Source organism: Sprattus sprattus, assembly GCF_963457725.1.
Source record: "Sprattus sprattus genome assembly, chromosome: 1".
NCBI lineage: Eukaryota > Metazoa > Chordata > Actinopteri > Clupeiformes > Clupeidae > Sprattus > Sprattus sprattus.
In genome coordinates, this window is record NC_137920.1 from 70,722,975 (window position 1) to 70,738,143 (window position 15,169).

Below are 15,169 nucleotides of genomic sequence, written 5' to 3' on the forward strand. Positions count from 1 at the left end.
TGATTATACCTGATTCATTATTAACCATTAATTACCTTTTGTTACTTTTAATAAATTGTTTACTTTTACTTAAACAATTGTCTTGCCTGTTATTGTTCCAATATTCCACTGAAAGCCATTTTACGCCAACCAGATACTCTTGATTGCCTTCACTTGTCTAGTTATCCATGAAGTGTTATAGACTTGTATTTTAATTGTAATACGTTAGTGTTGTAATATTATACTAAGACTGTAGCATAGTGGTACAGCTAGAGTTTTCATCATTATAGTAAATGAATTATTAAATATTAATTACTAAATTAATGATTATTAAATTTTATGAGACTGATTTAATTAAACTATTGTAACAACCCCGGTTTTACCTACAAATATGTTTATGTATATAGGTAGTGTATTATGAGTGCACGTTGCTATTAGTAGCGATAAGCATGCTTAGCGGAGATTTAATTATGTACTGATGTTGATTGGCTGTAATAAAGATGGGTTCATCCTGTTAAGTAATTGTTATCGTGTAGCAATAACTCATGTTAAAGTAATTCAGTGCAGTGCTAATTAGTCCCCATTCTCATTGCAGACACACACATAGGATCACATGCATCGTCATGTAATGGAAAATGATGAATGCACATTAAAGGGAGATAAAGAATACTGCTTTGGTAATCGTGGGTCTTTTAACAGCCTAGAACCAGCAAATACATTAACAGGTCACCATGCTGAGCCTCTACAATGTAACGTTAAAGTTGACGCTAGTGGATATATGATTGCTAACTAATATGAACACTAGCGCTAGTTAGAACGTACATTATTTGTGATTATTTTAAGCCTATGTTATGAATTGATAGTGATGACTAGACATGATGTTAAGTAGCAAATGAGCAAAAAATGCACCAAGATCTCATGTCATGCACTCCTCATTTCTTCCTCGCACGTGTGGTCACACACACACACAGTAACCATATTTTTGCGCTGTTTTTTTATATCGGTATCGGATCGGTATCGGCCGATACTAGACCTCAGATATCGGTATCGGTATCGGAGGTGAAAAAAGCGGATCGGTGCATCCCTAGTCCTGGGTGTAACATTTGCCCTTCTTAAGTGTCTTCTTAAATATTTTCTTACAAACTTCATCGCAAATGGAGCCCTTCTGCTGGTGAAGGTTAATCTTCACTGCCCCACTCAGGCGAAGCGTACAGGCTTAGGGGCGAAACGCTGGTGACCCTGAGATACCTGCTGAGGATGCAGAAGGGTTTCCAACAATGCGAATGCTCTGACCACACTGCCATCAAGGATTACGCTGTAACACCGAATCGTAGCTCCTGCAGTTTTCTGCTTGTAGCAAAGCATCTCTGATGTTTACTTCACCTGGCTGTATTCATGAACGCCTGTAAATGTGTTCTTAAACCGCCAAAGAGTTCTTAGCTGTAAACTGATTCTGAAATTTAGTTTAGTGCTTATTTATTATTCACTGCAGTGTTCGTGTAGTGCTTTTATTTATTTTTAAGACATCGCGATGCTCAGTAGAATCATGATTATACATGTAAAATGTAATTGTTAATGAAACAAATATTCTCATATTTATTATTATTATTATTATTATTATTATTATTATTATTATAATTATTTAAATCCAAGGATGTCTGTAGAATTGAATTGAAAAAATCCAGCCCTTAAGAACATGGTTGCACTCCAATCTGGGCTATATACGACTGATTTTCAGCGTTGAATGAAATCCAGATAAGAAAACTTTCATGAATTCCAGAACTGTTCCGGGAACTTCATAAGTGGAGTTAAGAAGAAATTTAAGTTAAGAAATTTCTTCTTAACTGCTTTTGAGAATGAGGTAAATTGCTCTTCATCTCCATATCCATCAAGTACACCTACGCATATTGGCAGCCAAACTCTACCCACTCACTTTGTTTTCTCTTTGCTGTGTCTCTCCACCCAATCTACTTATAGAAACCCTCAGCCCACATGTACCCCCCACTATACTGTCATACACTTATTCTACCCCATAGTCTATGCTAGCCTTTTCCTGCAATGTATATAAAAGCCACAATCGACATGTTTTTCTGCTCCTTCTCTACTAACCCTTGTAAAAGTAATACCCACTAAGCTGTTTTGTATGTATCATATGTATACCATATGATGTTTGTGAGTATTATGTACATTCCCTACATGTATGCTGTGTACATCTACCACTTGTTCCCCTTTCACCACAGATCGCAGTTTTTTCCCGTTCTTGTACGAATCTCTGATGGTCGAGTTGATGGTTGGACTGGTTCCTCCAATGGGATGCTCAGGTTCACAAACCTATTGGTTTTGGCACACATAATAAAATCAAGTTAAAATCTGGATACTTCTACTTGCTATCTACCAACATGGGCATAGGTAAGCTTCTCTGAAGGAGTCATGCATTACCTTATCTATGTTGCTTACTCCTTCACATATTTTCAATCCTTGAGGTTGCAGAGGCCATAATATCCACTCACCAGGTCATTACCCTCACTGTGTAACAACCATAAAATAGTATTCATTTACAGATTTCTCACAGTTTATAACGTATATCTTGGACCTTCAGCACAGGTTGAAATTGCAACATAAATTTAACAAAAAATCAAGTTGCAATAGTGAACTAGAAAATGCATTTCCTGAAGGAAAAACCAGTACATGAAATGCAAAAGTTAAGAAAGGAATAACAAAAGGTAGAAGAGTGAAAGAAGAAAAGAAGAAAGAAAGAAGAGTGAAAGAAGGAAAGAAGAGTGAAAGAAGGAAAGAACAGTGAAGAAGGAAAGGAGAGTAGAAGAATGAAAGGAGACTGGAAGAAGGAAAGAAGAGTTGAAGAAGAAAAGAAAGAAGAATGAAAGAAGGAAAGCAGTGTTGAAGAAGGAAAGAAGAGGGGAAGAAGGAAAAAGGAGGGGAAGAAGGAAAGAAGAGTAGAAGAAGGAAAGAAAGAAGAGTGAAAGGAAAGGAGAAATGAAAGAAGAGTGAAAGAAGAAAAGAAAGAAGAGTCAAAGAAGGAAAGAAAAATAGAAAGAAGAGTGAAAAAAGAAAAGAAAGAAGAGTGAAAGAAGAAAAGAAGAGTGAACAATAGTGGCTCCGGATAAAGACAGTAAAGAGAGAGTGAAGAGTGAAAATATTGAAAGAAGAAAAGAAAATGGAGTGAAGCAGAGAGATGGAGGGTGAGAGAAAGTAGAGTGAGAGGAATATAGAGAAAGATGGAGTCTCTTTATATTCCTAGTTATACAGTTGAATGGAGAGGGACAGAGAGAAGAGGAGCCTTGGAACCTTGGTGCAGGTGTCAGTGAAGCACAGGTGCAAGCCAGTTTAAAGACCCTATTATGATGTCATAATGGCCCAATGTAAGTCAATGGAAAAAATGTATATTCGTTTTCTTTAATATCTTAAAAAGTATAAAGTTTAGAGAAGTGAAAATACATAGCATAAGTGTCCTTTACAAGACCTACACGACAAAGTTTGAACGAAGTTTCTAAGTTAAGCGGTTCGAGCTGAATTAATCACAGAAAAAGGTACGAAGAAGAATAAGAAGAAGAAGAAGAAGAAGAAGAGGAAGAAGTCTAGGAAAAACAATACAGGGCATTTCATGCACTGTAAAAAGTATGTTTTAGACTAAGCTTCTTGCCAAACAGGTGTAATGTAATAAGAGAATGTTGGACGGCCTGTAATATGAAATGTTCTAAAGAGTAAATGTTCCGTTTTTTTTTTTTTAGTAGGCCTTCTTGCGGTATCCTAAAGCATACATAACCTTGAAGTCCTACGCCTACGCAACCATGAAGCAAAAATGTCCACAACAATTTCAATAACAATTTCTACTCGAATGTCAGTGTCAACAATTTCCACTTCAATTTGAGGAATTTAAGAATTGAAATTGCCTGGGGCACCTGAACGTTTACACAAATCTCATTAAGTAATCTAATCCAGTTTTTATTAGGTAAAATATCGTCTACACACATAACTTTTCTACAGTAGGCTATATAGACAAGTTCTTACACATTTGTCAAATTTTGGTCTGCGCTGTAGCTTTCTGGCTCAATTTATTGAAAAAGAAAGCAAAATGTTATAAGAAAAACCTGACTGCCAAACTCACCTTGCGACATTCCCCCTCAGTATGAGGATAACGAGGGAGTGAGTGATAGGAAAATAAAAAGGGTACTGAAATCACATGACGTTATTGCTGACACCTTTACACAATAGACAGTAAAAGAAGCTTAACACCTTACCACTAGATGGTGATGTAGGATTGAAGTATTTGTGGACGGTGAGACACTGGTTTCTCTAGCTTTCAAGGATTTTCAGTGTTTTTCCAGTTGGGTCATTTTATCTAATATGTAAATGTATGCACTTAATAATATAAGTGCTAATGTCATTATCCTTTATTCTAATTCCAGACTGCAGTGCATTTTGTTATTAGGCTAATCCAAACTATCTTTCCTTATTGTCCCAGATAGTAATTACACAATTTCAAAAACGTACCTATTCTGGTTGTCCAAAAAAACCCGCTTTAAATGTGCAGAGTATGAATGTACTTCTTTCACCAGTTTTTTCCCGGTCTTGTATGAATCTCTGAGGGGTGGACCGGTTTCTCCCATGGGATCCTCAGGTTCACAAACCTATTGGTTTGGCACACATTATGAAATCAAGTTAAAATCTGGATGAGATACATCTAAATGCTATCTACCAACATGGGCATAGGTCAGCTTATTTGAAGGAGTCATGCATTACCTTATCTATGTTGCTTAAGCCTTCACATATTTTCCATCCTTGAGGTTGCAGAGGCCATAATATCCACACACCAGGTCATTACCCTCACTGTGTTACAACCATAAAATGGTATTCATTTACAGATTTATCACAGTTTATTACTTATAGCTTGGACCTGAACCACAGGTTGAAATTGCAACATAAATTTCATAAAAAAATGAAGTTGCAATATTGAAAAAGTGTGTTTTAAACTGAGCAGCTTGCCAAACAGGTGCAGTGTATTTAGAGAATGTTGGACGGCCTTCCTGACTCTGAGAAATCCCTGTTGGATGACCTCATTGAGTAACCTCAAGCACTGATTTAGGCTGAGTGATAGAAAAATAAAAAGGGTACTGAAATCACGTGATTGCTGACACCTTTACACCATAGACAGTAAAAGAAGCTTCACACCTTTCCACTTTCCATTTCAACATAGGCATCAGTTAAGCTGTGTCCCCACCACTTTTTGCAGTCACTAATTTCATCCCCACCACACTTACGGTCTCCTGAGTGAGTGTGGGAACCTCTCCTCTGCATGGATGATGGCATAGGAGGGCATTGCAGCACGACATCAGTCATTCAGGCCTATGCAGCTGGCATGAAAAGTGACAGTAGATAATATTTACAGATAATCTTTTACTTAGCTGGCTGCATCCTTAGGAAAAGAAAAGGCAGACAAGTTCTTGTTATTGCAGCCTATTGCTGAACAAATTCTGGGCATTTTAACACTTAACAGCTGCGGTAGACATTGAATGCTTGAACCTTATGTTACCACTCGTTTTTATCAGCTAGCTTAATATTTAAGCCATCTCTGGTTCAGCTCAGCACCAAAGGTCACCAACAGAGAGACGAGAAACAGTATCAGTGTTTCTGAGTCAGAGATGAGTCTTGAACAAAGTTCATTTTCATTGTCGGCTTGCTGGACCCAACAGGTCACTTGCATCTACATAAAACACTTTCACACACATGCACATATTTTTACTTTCACACACACACACACACACACACTCCCATCTTTCCCCCTGTAGCCTCCCAACCCAAGCATAGTTTGTCCTGGCCTTAGATCTGTGTGAAGGGGGCTGTGGGCAGACCACCTGATAAAAGGTAACACACACACACAAACACATGAATTATTGATTATCTGGAAAAAAAGGAAATAAGTGGTCAGAATTGTGGTGATTTGTAGTATTCTACCTCAGACCACTAGGTGTCAGTAGCGTTACTCATATGGATTAGAGTAGCTACTACTATGGTAAGAGTTAGAACAACATGTGAATTGAACAAACATGGTTGTAATGTGATTCCCGTAATTGAAATACAAATAATATTAAAATACAGTTAATTATTGAATAGAACAAAACAAGAATTATTTTTATTTTCTTCAGATAATCAATAATTAAAAACTACTCATGAGATTATTTTTAAAAACATCACCAATTTACAGCACTTTTTAACAAGTGCCTAAAACCTTTAGTACAGTACTGTTGTCACATTATTATTTGAATGGGGTCATTGGCGAAACAGGGTTTCAATCAATGGGATGACAATCAGGTGTGAGATACGTGGTCCCTGCCTATTGAAAAAACATAAATCTGGGTCTTCACTATCAAAGTCTGGTGTTCACCACACAGCTTTGTGGAAGTGTGTCATGGCTCGATCAAAGAAGGGTCCCAGGGAGCTCAGAAAACAGGTTGGCATTGCTTACAAGGCAGGAACATTTTACAAAAACATATCTAAACAGTTTGGGCTCCACCAATCCACTGTCAGGCAGATAGTCTACAAATAAGGGAAATTCAGCACCATTGTTACTCTCCCCGGGAATTCCAGGAGGTCACAAAAAAAAACCAAGGTAACATCTAAGGATCTACAGGCCCCTATTGCGTTGGCTAATGTCAGTGTTAATGAGTCCACCATCAGGCAAACACTTGAACAAGCATGGTGTGTGCATGGGAGGATGGCAAGGAGAAAACCACTACTCTCCAAGAAGATCATTGCTGCCCGTCCAAAGTTGGTTTAAGACCACGTGGAAGAGTCAGAAGGTAATCTCCTCAACATGAAAAAGAGGGAAATCAAAGAGGGGGACCAGGCAGAGCGGAAGCGTGTACAGGGAGAGCTGAAGACCATGCTAAGAAAGGCAAAGGACTCATACAGAAGGAAGGTGGAGCAGAAGCTGCAGGAGAACAGCATGAGAGAAGTGTGGGATGGCATGAAAACCATCACAGGCTGCAAAAAGAGCAGCAGCACTGTTGAAGAGTGTGTGGTGAGGGCAGACCAGTTTAACCACTTCTACAAAAGGTTTGCCAACCCAGCTCTAGGTTTAAATCTAACTGTCCAACTGTCTAACACAGGGGTCCCCAAACTACGGCCCGCGGGCCGGCTACGGCCCGCCACGCCCCTTTGACCGGCCCTCCACCTCTCTGCACCTCACCATTTGAACTGGCCCAAAGAAGCAATCCTCGCAAAAAAAAAAAAAATAGTTTTTTTTTTTTTTTATAATTTTATTTTAGTTGACCTACTTGTTTTGTGAAATAATAACAGGACTCTCCAAACGAGGGCGGTAATCGCTGTTCATTCCGTCACCTGAGATTAGAACTCGAGGCCGTCAGTAGGGTATGTAGGCCTAGTGACTGTGAGCCAAAGAGTGGAGCTGTCAATCTGATCGCCAGCACCTCTATCACGCTTTAAAAGCAACGTTATCTAACGTTCTAATGGTTGACATCTGTTACATTTGCATCTTGTTTTTTTAACACTAAAATATATTTTTTATTAACCATTTATATTTTATATAATTATATATGTGTCTGTATTATTTATATGACGTATGTTCATGACTGAATTTCCGCTACCTGACAAGCTGATGGAAGTCATGCGCAGAGAATATCAGGCTACAGTTGAACAGCAGTGTAATGGCGTGCAGTAAAGTTAGGAAAATTGACAGAGATTGTCGGGTTTTTAAGGAACAATGGACCAAGGATTTTTTTTTTCCATGGAAAGGCAGTGCCATTTGTATTATATCTAAAGAAAATGTAGCCGTGTTTAAAGAATATAACCTTCGCCGCCATCACGAAACCCGCCACAAAGAGTATGCTAGCTTGAGTGGGCTGGCGAGAGATGATAAGGTTTGACGTCTGAAAGGCGGGCTAGCTGCTGAACAGGATGCCCTCCTTCGTCAATCCCGGGTCAACTTGGCTGCTGTCCGAGCTAGCTACAATGTAGCTAACCTACTGGCTACTCACGGCAAGCCGTTCACAGACGGCGAATGATGCTGGCTGTGGTCGAGGAGGTGTGTCCCGAGAAGACAGATGCCTTCAGTGGGGTGAGTCTCTCAGCACAAACTATGACGAGGCGTATTGAAGAGATGGGGGGAAACATGTATGATCAACTGAGAGAGAAAGCCGCAGAATTCAAGTTTTTTGCTTTAGCCTTGGATGAAAGTAATGACGTACAGGACACGGCACAGCTGTTGATTTTTATTCGTGGGGTCAACACAAGTTTTGAAGTGTCAGAGGAGCTGGCATCACTGAGAAGCTTAAAAGGCACAACAACTGGAGAAGACCTTTTTGACGAAGTGTGCAAAACAATGGGCGAACTTGGTCTGCAATGGGCTACTTTTGCCAGTGTCACTACAGATGGTGCGCCTTGCATGGTCGGATCAACGAGGGGTCTAGTAGGGCGCTTGAACCACGAGTTCGAGGAACGAGGTCTCGCCCCACCGATTCAAGTCCACTGCCTGATTCACCAGCAAGCGCTGTGCTGCAAAGTTTTGAAGTGGGCATCTGTGATGAAGGTGGTTGTGCACTGTGTCAAATACATCCGAAAAAATGGGCTGAAACACAGGCAGTTCCAGGCCTTTCTCTCCGAGCTGGGGTCTGCTTACCAGGATGTGTTGTACTTCACCGAAATCCGATGGTTAAGTCGAGGCAAAGTATTGCGCCGTTTCTACGACCTGCTGCCAGAAATCAACACCTTCCTCCAGTCTAAAGGTGAAACGGTACGGGAGCTGACCGACCCGGAGTGGAAATGGGACCTCGCGTTTTTGACTGATGCAACTGAACTGCTGAACCACCTCAACCTACAGCTCCAAGGCAAAGGGAATCTCATCTGCGACATGTATTCCCACATGTATTCTGCAGCTCCTTGTGCGACAGGTCCAAAAGCTGGACTTCACACACCTCCCTGCGATCCAAAGCTACTGCGCTGAGAAACCAGCCGCCCCTTTCCCAGTCGCGAAGTGCAAGGATGCCCTGGAGATGCTGCAGCGTGAGTTCAGCAGGCGCTTCCGCGAGCTTCATGTCTACAACAAAGACATACGTCTGTTCCAGAACCCCTTTGCTGCTGACATAGACCACGCACTTCCCTCTCTTCAGTTCGAACTAGCCGAGTTGCAGAATTGTAATGTCCGTCAAGCCTGACTGCCTCCTTGAGTTCTATGCTGCGCTACCATAGGGCACTTACCCAAACATTAAACAACATGCTCTGAATATGTGTACCGCTTTTGGCAGCACCTACACGTGCGAGCAGACGTTTTCCCGCATGAAGCAAATAAAAAATCCCACGAGGAACAGACTCTCAGATGAACATTTGCATCAAACCTTGAGACTGGCAACCACTAGGCTACACCCAGACATCGGACTTCTCACCAGCCAGAAGCAAGCACACAGTTCACACTGATATGGTAAATATACTGATTTTAACTATTACAATTTTATATGGCTGTAAACAAGAACTATGATTTTGTATTAAATATGATTAAGGTTTTTAATGAATTTTAATGAATAATGATTTTGATTTTAATTAGCTTTTAATTTGCTACAGCTACACTGTATTTGTAAAATCACATCACAAGGAACAACAGGCAGCATATTTATGTTATTTGCTGAATGTGCCCAATGTCATCCCTTCAAATTGAAAAACATGTGAAGTACTCACTTCTTTTGCAAATCACTTGTAATGATGAACTATTTTGTGCTAGAAATTATGGCTATAGCAGGTAGTAGCCTAGTATACAGCCCACGTGATTGATCCCGGCCCCTCATCACAGTCAGGAACGATAATGTGGCCCCCAGAGAAAAAAGTTTAGGGACCCCTGGTCTAACACCTATTCTTGCATCCCCCCATCCGCTGCTGCTAACTGCTCACTGCATGCAACAACCGCCCCATCCCTCCCCCCTGCTCTGACCACAGCCAGTGTGGCCCCACTCCATCCAGCCCTCTGCCACTCTCCACAGCTGCACCCCCTCCCCCCCACCATCACGGCGGATCAGGTCACAGGAGAGCTGAGGAGACTGCGCCCCAGGAAGGCAGCCGGCCCTGATGGAGTTTGTCCAAGACTCCTCAAGGCATGCGCTGCGGGACTAGGTGAGCCTCTGCAACATCTCTTCAACCTTAGCCTCCAACTGGGGAAGGTGCCTGCTCTGTGGAAAACATCCTGCCTCATCCCCATCCCGAAGAAGCCGCACCCCAGTGAGCTGAATGACTTCAGGCCAGTCGCTCTTACATCACACTTATCTAAGACCATGGAACGACTGCTGCTTCACATCCTCAGACCTCATGTACGCCATGCACTTGACCCGCTGCAGTTTGCCTACCAGGAGAAGGTGGGCGTGGAAGATGCCATCATCTACCTTATGCACAGGGCACACTCTTATCTGGAGGAAAGGTGCTGTGAGAATCATGTTCTTTGATTTCTCCAGTGCCTTTAACACCATCCAGCCACTCCGACTGAGTGACAAGCTTGTGCAGATGGGTGTGAATGTCCAGCTGGTATCCTGGATCACCGACTACCTGACGGAGAGGCCACAGTTTGTCAGACTGAAAGACTGCATATCTGAGACTGTGTTGTGCAGCACCGGCGCTCCACAGGGGACTGTGCTCTCACCATTCTTGTTCACCCTGCACACATCGGACTTCACCTACAACACGGAGTCATGCCACCTCCAGAAGTTCTCTGATGACTCTGCTGTTGTGGGATACATCAGGGATGGACAGGAGGGTGAATACAGGAGCCTGGTGGACAGCTTTGTGCAGTGGTGCAGGTACAACCACCTGCAGCTGAACACCTCTAAGACCAAGGAGATGGTGGTGGACTTTAGATGGTCTCAGCCTCCTCTGCTACCAGTCTCCATCGAGGGGGTCAGTGTGGAGGTGGTCAACACTTACAAATACCTAGGAGTGCATCTGGACAATAAATTTGACTGGTCAGCCAACATAGATGTACTCTACAAGAAGGGTCAGAGTCGGCTCTACATCCTGAGGAGGTTGAGGTCCTTCAATGTCTGCAACAAACTCCTGCGCATGTTCTACCAGTCTGTTTCTACCAGTCCTCTTTTATGCTGTGGTGTGCTGGGGAGGCAGCATAAAGAAGAGGGATACGGGGCGACTAGACAGGCTGGTGAGGAAGGTGGGAGCTGTTGTGGGCACCAAACTGGACTGCCTCACAATGGTGGCGGAGAGAAGGACCCTGAGTAGGTTGCTGTCTATCTTGGACAATGTCCACCACCCACTACACAGTACCCTCAACAGACAGAAGAGCATATTCAGTGGCAGACTCCTGTGGCTGAGGAAGTCCTTTGTCCCCAGGGCCATTCAGCTGCATAACGCCACGCAGAAGGGGAGGAAGATGGACTTCTCTGCATGAGTCTACCTCAGTCTGCCCTTCTCTTCTCATCTCTTCAATTAATTACCATCCCACTGTCCATCCATCCCTCTAATGGCTACACTAGCACTGCACGAAAACTAAGATTATCGGGCCCGTACACGCTGTGATACAGCCGCGAATGATCAGCAGTCCTGGTCGATCGCGGACATTCCCCCGAAATATCCGTCTGCCGCAAATGAACGGAAATTCCCGGAAAGGAACGGGCAAGGGGAGGCGGGACGACGTGTTTAGCATACTTCTCACCTCCTGTAATTATGCAGAGTTGGGCTTACTCTGATAATGGGGGAGACATTTCACAACTTGGGACATGATCGCCGTTTGAGGTTATCTAACCTGTGCCTTCCAGGTAGTGTTTGAATGTTTGCCCTCCGTGAGTTTCGAACCTGTACAACTCAGGTTAATGGTGCTGTGTGCTACCCGCTGAGCCACCGTGCTGGTACGGTTTTCTGCTCGTCGGTGCGACCAAATCACTGATTTATCATTCCCCCCTCCTCTGGGGTATTTCTTTTCTGATACTGGAGCTTCTGAATTGTTTAGTGGACTTATGTGCAATTTTAATTACCGTAAATCCTCAAATAAAGACCGGGATTCAATTAGAAGCCGGGCTCCAGATAGTAGCTGGGGTCGTGGTCCATACGGACAAATAAAGGCTGGGCCCCGAATACAAGCCGTTGGTAAAATAAAGTAGCCTATATTACTGTAGCCTACCAGCATCAGTCCGTCGGCTCAAAGTAGACATCACAATTTAATTGAATGCATTTCACAAATACATGTTCTCCTCATGTTTAGTTTTATATTATAAAATATTGTTGGCTAATTTTAGGGCTGTTTGCAATAAAAAACTAAAAATTCCCCACATAGGACTAGGCTACTAGGCGAATTTGTTATTGTTCATGAAGGCGCGTCTGGCAATTTGTTATGGTTTAGCCTAAATGCACGTATCGTATAGCCTACTGTTGTTTATCTGTAACGTTTTAGTTGGCTAGGTTACTTTTTCCAGAAGGGATCATAAGGCAGTATTTGACTTACGTTACTTTGATATTAAACTCAAAGAGATGGTATATGCTGATTGCTGAAGAACATTTGGGAGAAAAAGCAGCAAAGAAATTTGACATTGACCCGAGACGAAAGCGATAGGATACGACTAGCAGGTGAAGGTAGAAAGAAAGTTAGGCTGGATATCAAGCCAGCTCGTTGAATACTTTTTCCAAAAAGTCAAAGTCAAAGTAGCTTTATTGTCAACTACTTCACATGTGAACATACAAAGCAGTCGAAAGAACGTTTCCCACTCTCCCCACAGTGAAACATATAAAGTGCACAGGCACAACAGATAAAACAACAGATAAACATTTCTTAGAGCTAAGTAGTATACAGTATACAGACAAGTCATTACATAACTTAACATAACATATCACTAAATAGAACATACAGATAAACGTATAGCAGCATCGGTTTTATTACTTAAAAGTGAGGTTTTGTTAGTGCAAAAAAAAAGGCAATTGGTAATGGCAGCTGTATGTTGTTTTGTGCATTAGCAGTGCAAGTTAAAATAGGTAAAAGTGATAAAGTGCAGAGACAGTTTGTTTCAGAGTCCTGAGTGATTTTTGGAGGGGGGGGGGGGGGGGGATTTCAGCCTGTTGTCAGACTGTCGGATATGGCTGGGGGGAGTGAGTGGAGAGAATTTAGCTTCCTGACAGCTTGGTGGATGAAGCTATTGCTGAGTCTGGTGGTGCGGCAACGGAGGGTCCTATAGGCTACCTTCTTCCAGAGGGTAGGAGGCTGAAAAGGCTGTGTGCGGGGTGGCTGGTGTCCCTCGCAATTGAGGTGGCTTTCCGGGTGAGGCGGGTGGTGTATATGTTTTGCAAGGAAGGGAGTGGGGCACCAATGATCCTAGCAGCTGTGTTCACCACGCGTTGCAGTGCTTTTCTGCAGTGTTCAGTGCAGCTCCTGCCCCACACAGTGATGCAGCTTGATACATTTGAATACATTTTTTTTAGTCCGCGATAAGCATAATAGAGTGTCTAGGAAAATGATTAAAATCAAGGCTTTGGAAGTCTTTTCCTCTGTGCCTGACAGTGGAGACCATAACTCCGATGTTTATTTTTTACGTTGATACCGCACATAAAGCGCTACGTGATGTGCAGGCAGTGTTGAACGCATATGCAATGCAATATATTAGCCTACTGCAATTATGCCTATTATTTAAATAATACAATTCTATAACAGAAGATAAGTAAGAAATAAAGGCCTGCCCCTAATACAAGCCTGGCCCAAATAAAGGCCGGTGCGCTGTGCAGCCTAAGTAAATACAAGCCCCGGCCACATTTTGAGGATTTACGGTATGTTCACTTAAGCTTGAGCTTTGTGCTATGTGTTTAAAAGTTTTAACTTAGGCTATGTGTAATGTTCCTAACTTATATATTATTATTTCACCTTAATGTTCTTGAGATTCGTTTCTGGAATGTAATTATACAGAGTCAGGTTTACTCTGATAACAGTCATTACGAGTCGTTAACAGTCGTTAAGCAACTTGGGCCATGGTTGCCACTAGTGGGGATCGAACCTGTGACTTTCAGGTTTTTTAAATCAGTGAAGCAGTGACGGGGTGCCTCCCCTGGCGGGGGGTGGGGAGTTGTTTTCAATCCAGGTCAATTAAATTAACATAACAAAACCTAGGCCTGGCCAAGGGGAAGGGGAAGGGGTGGGGGGGCTTTCACACCAATGTGGGCTTCTACGGCAATACACAGGGTCGAAGACTGTCGTAAATCCCACATTTCATGCAGTGAAATATAATTTATGTACTATTACACACACACACACACACACACACACACACACACACATACATGGGGGGAGCATGAGATGAGAGGGCTATTTTTACTGAAACCTCAATCACAGCATTTGCTCACTCATTGGGTTCATTCAGTTGGAAAAAGGTCCGGTAATGCAGCAGTCGACTCAGCCAACCTTTAACACACACACACACACACACACACACACACACACACACACACACACACACACACACAATTCAACAATACATTGCCTCTAGGCGCTTTACAGAGCCCCGAGCCTGAACACACACACACACACATACTGTACATGTATTTATTTTGTATTAGTAATTTTGGATATGTGTGTGTTATACAGCAGACGTTGGACAGACAGACAAATAACTACCACAGCACACACACACACACACACACACACACACACACACACAGACAGTGAAATATATATGGACACACAGGGACAGAGAAACACACACATACACACACACACACACACACACACACACACACACACACACACACACAAACACACCCACACACACACACAAACACACACACACACACACACACACATACATACCAACAAAGAACTGCCACAGCTCCACTGTGGGCATGAATGATGTGCAACACTGGTGGGCATGAATGATGTGCAACACTGGTGGGCATGAATGGTGTGTGAGCCAGGGGGGTTTGGAGGGATGGTATCCTGTACCGTCTGCCTGATAGTACCAGCTGGTATCGCTAAATAAGGGATGTGATGAATCTCTAATAAACGCCTGCCTTCACCACGTGGGACCTACAGGTCACACACACACACACACACACACACACACACACACACACACGTGCACATGGCCACGTGGGACTTACAGGTCAGCATCATGCAACTGTGCTGTTGTCCAGCAGTCCTACTGGACATATCCACTACCTCATGCACATGAAAACTCACACACACACACAC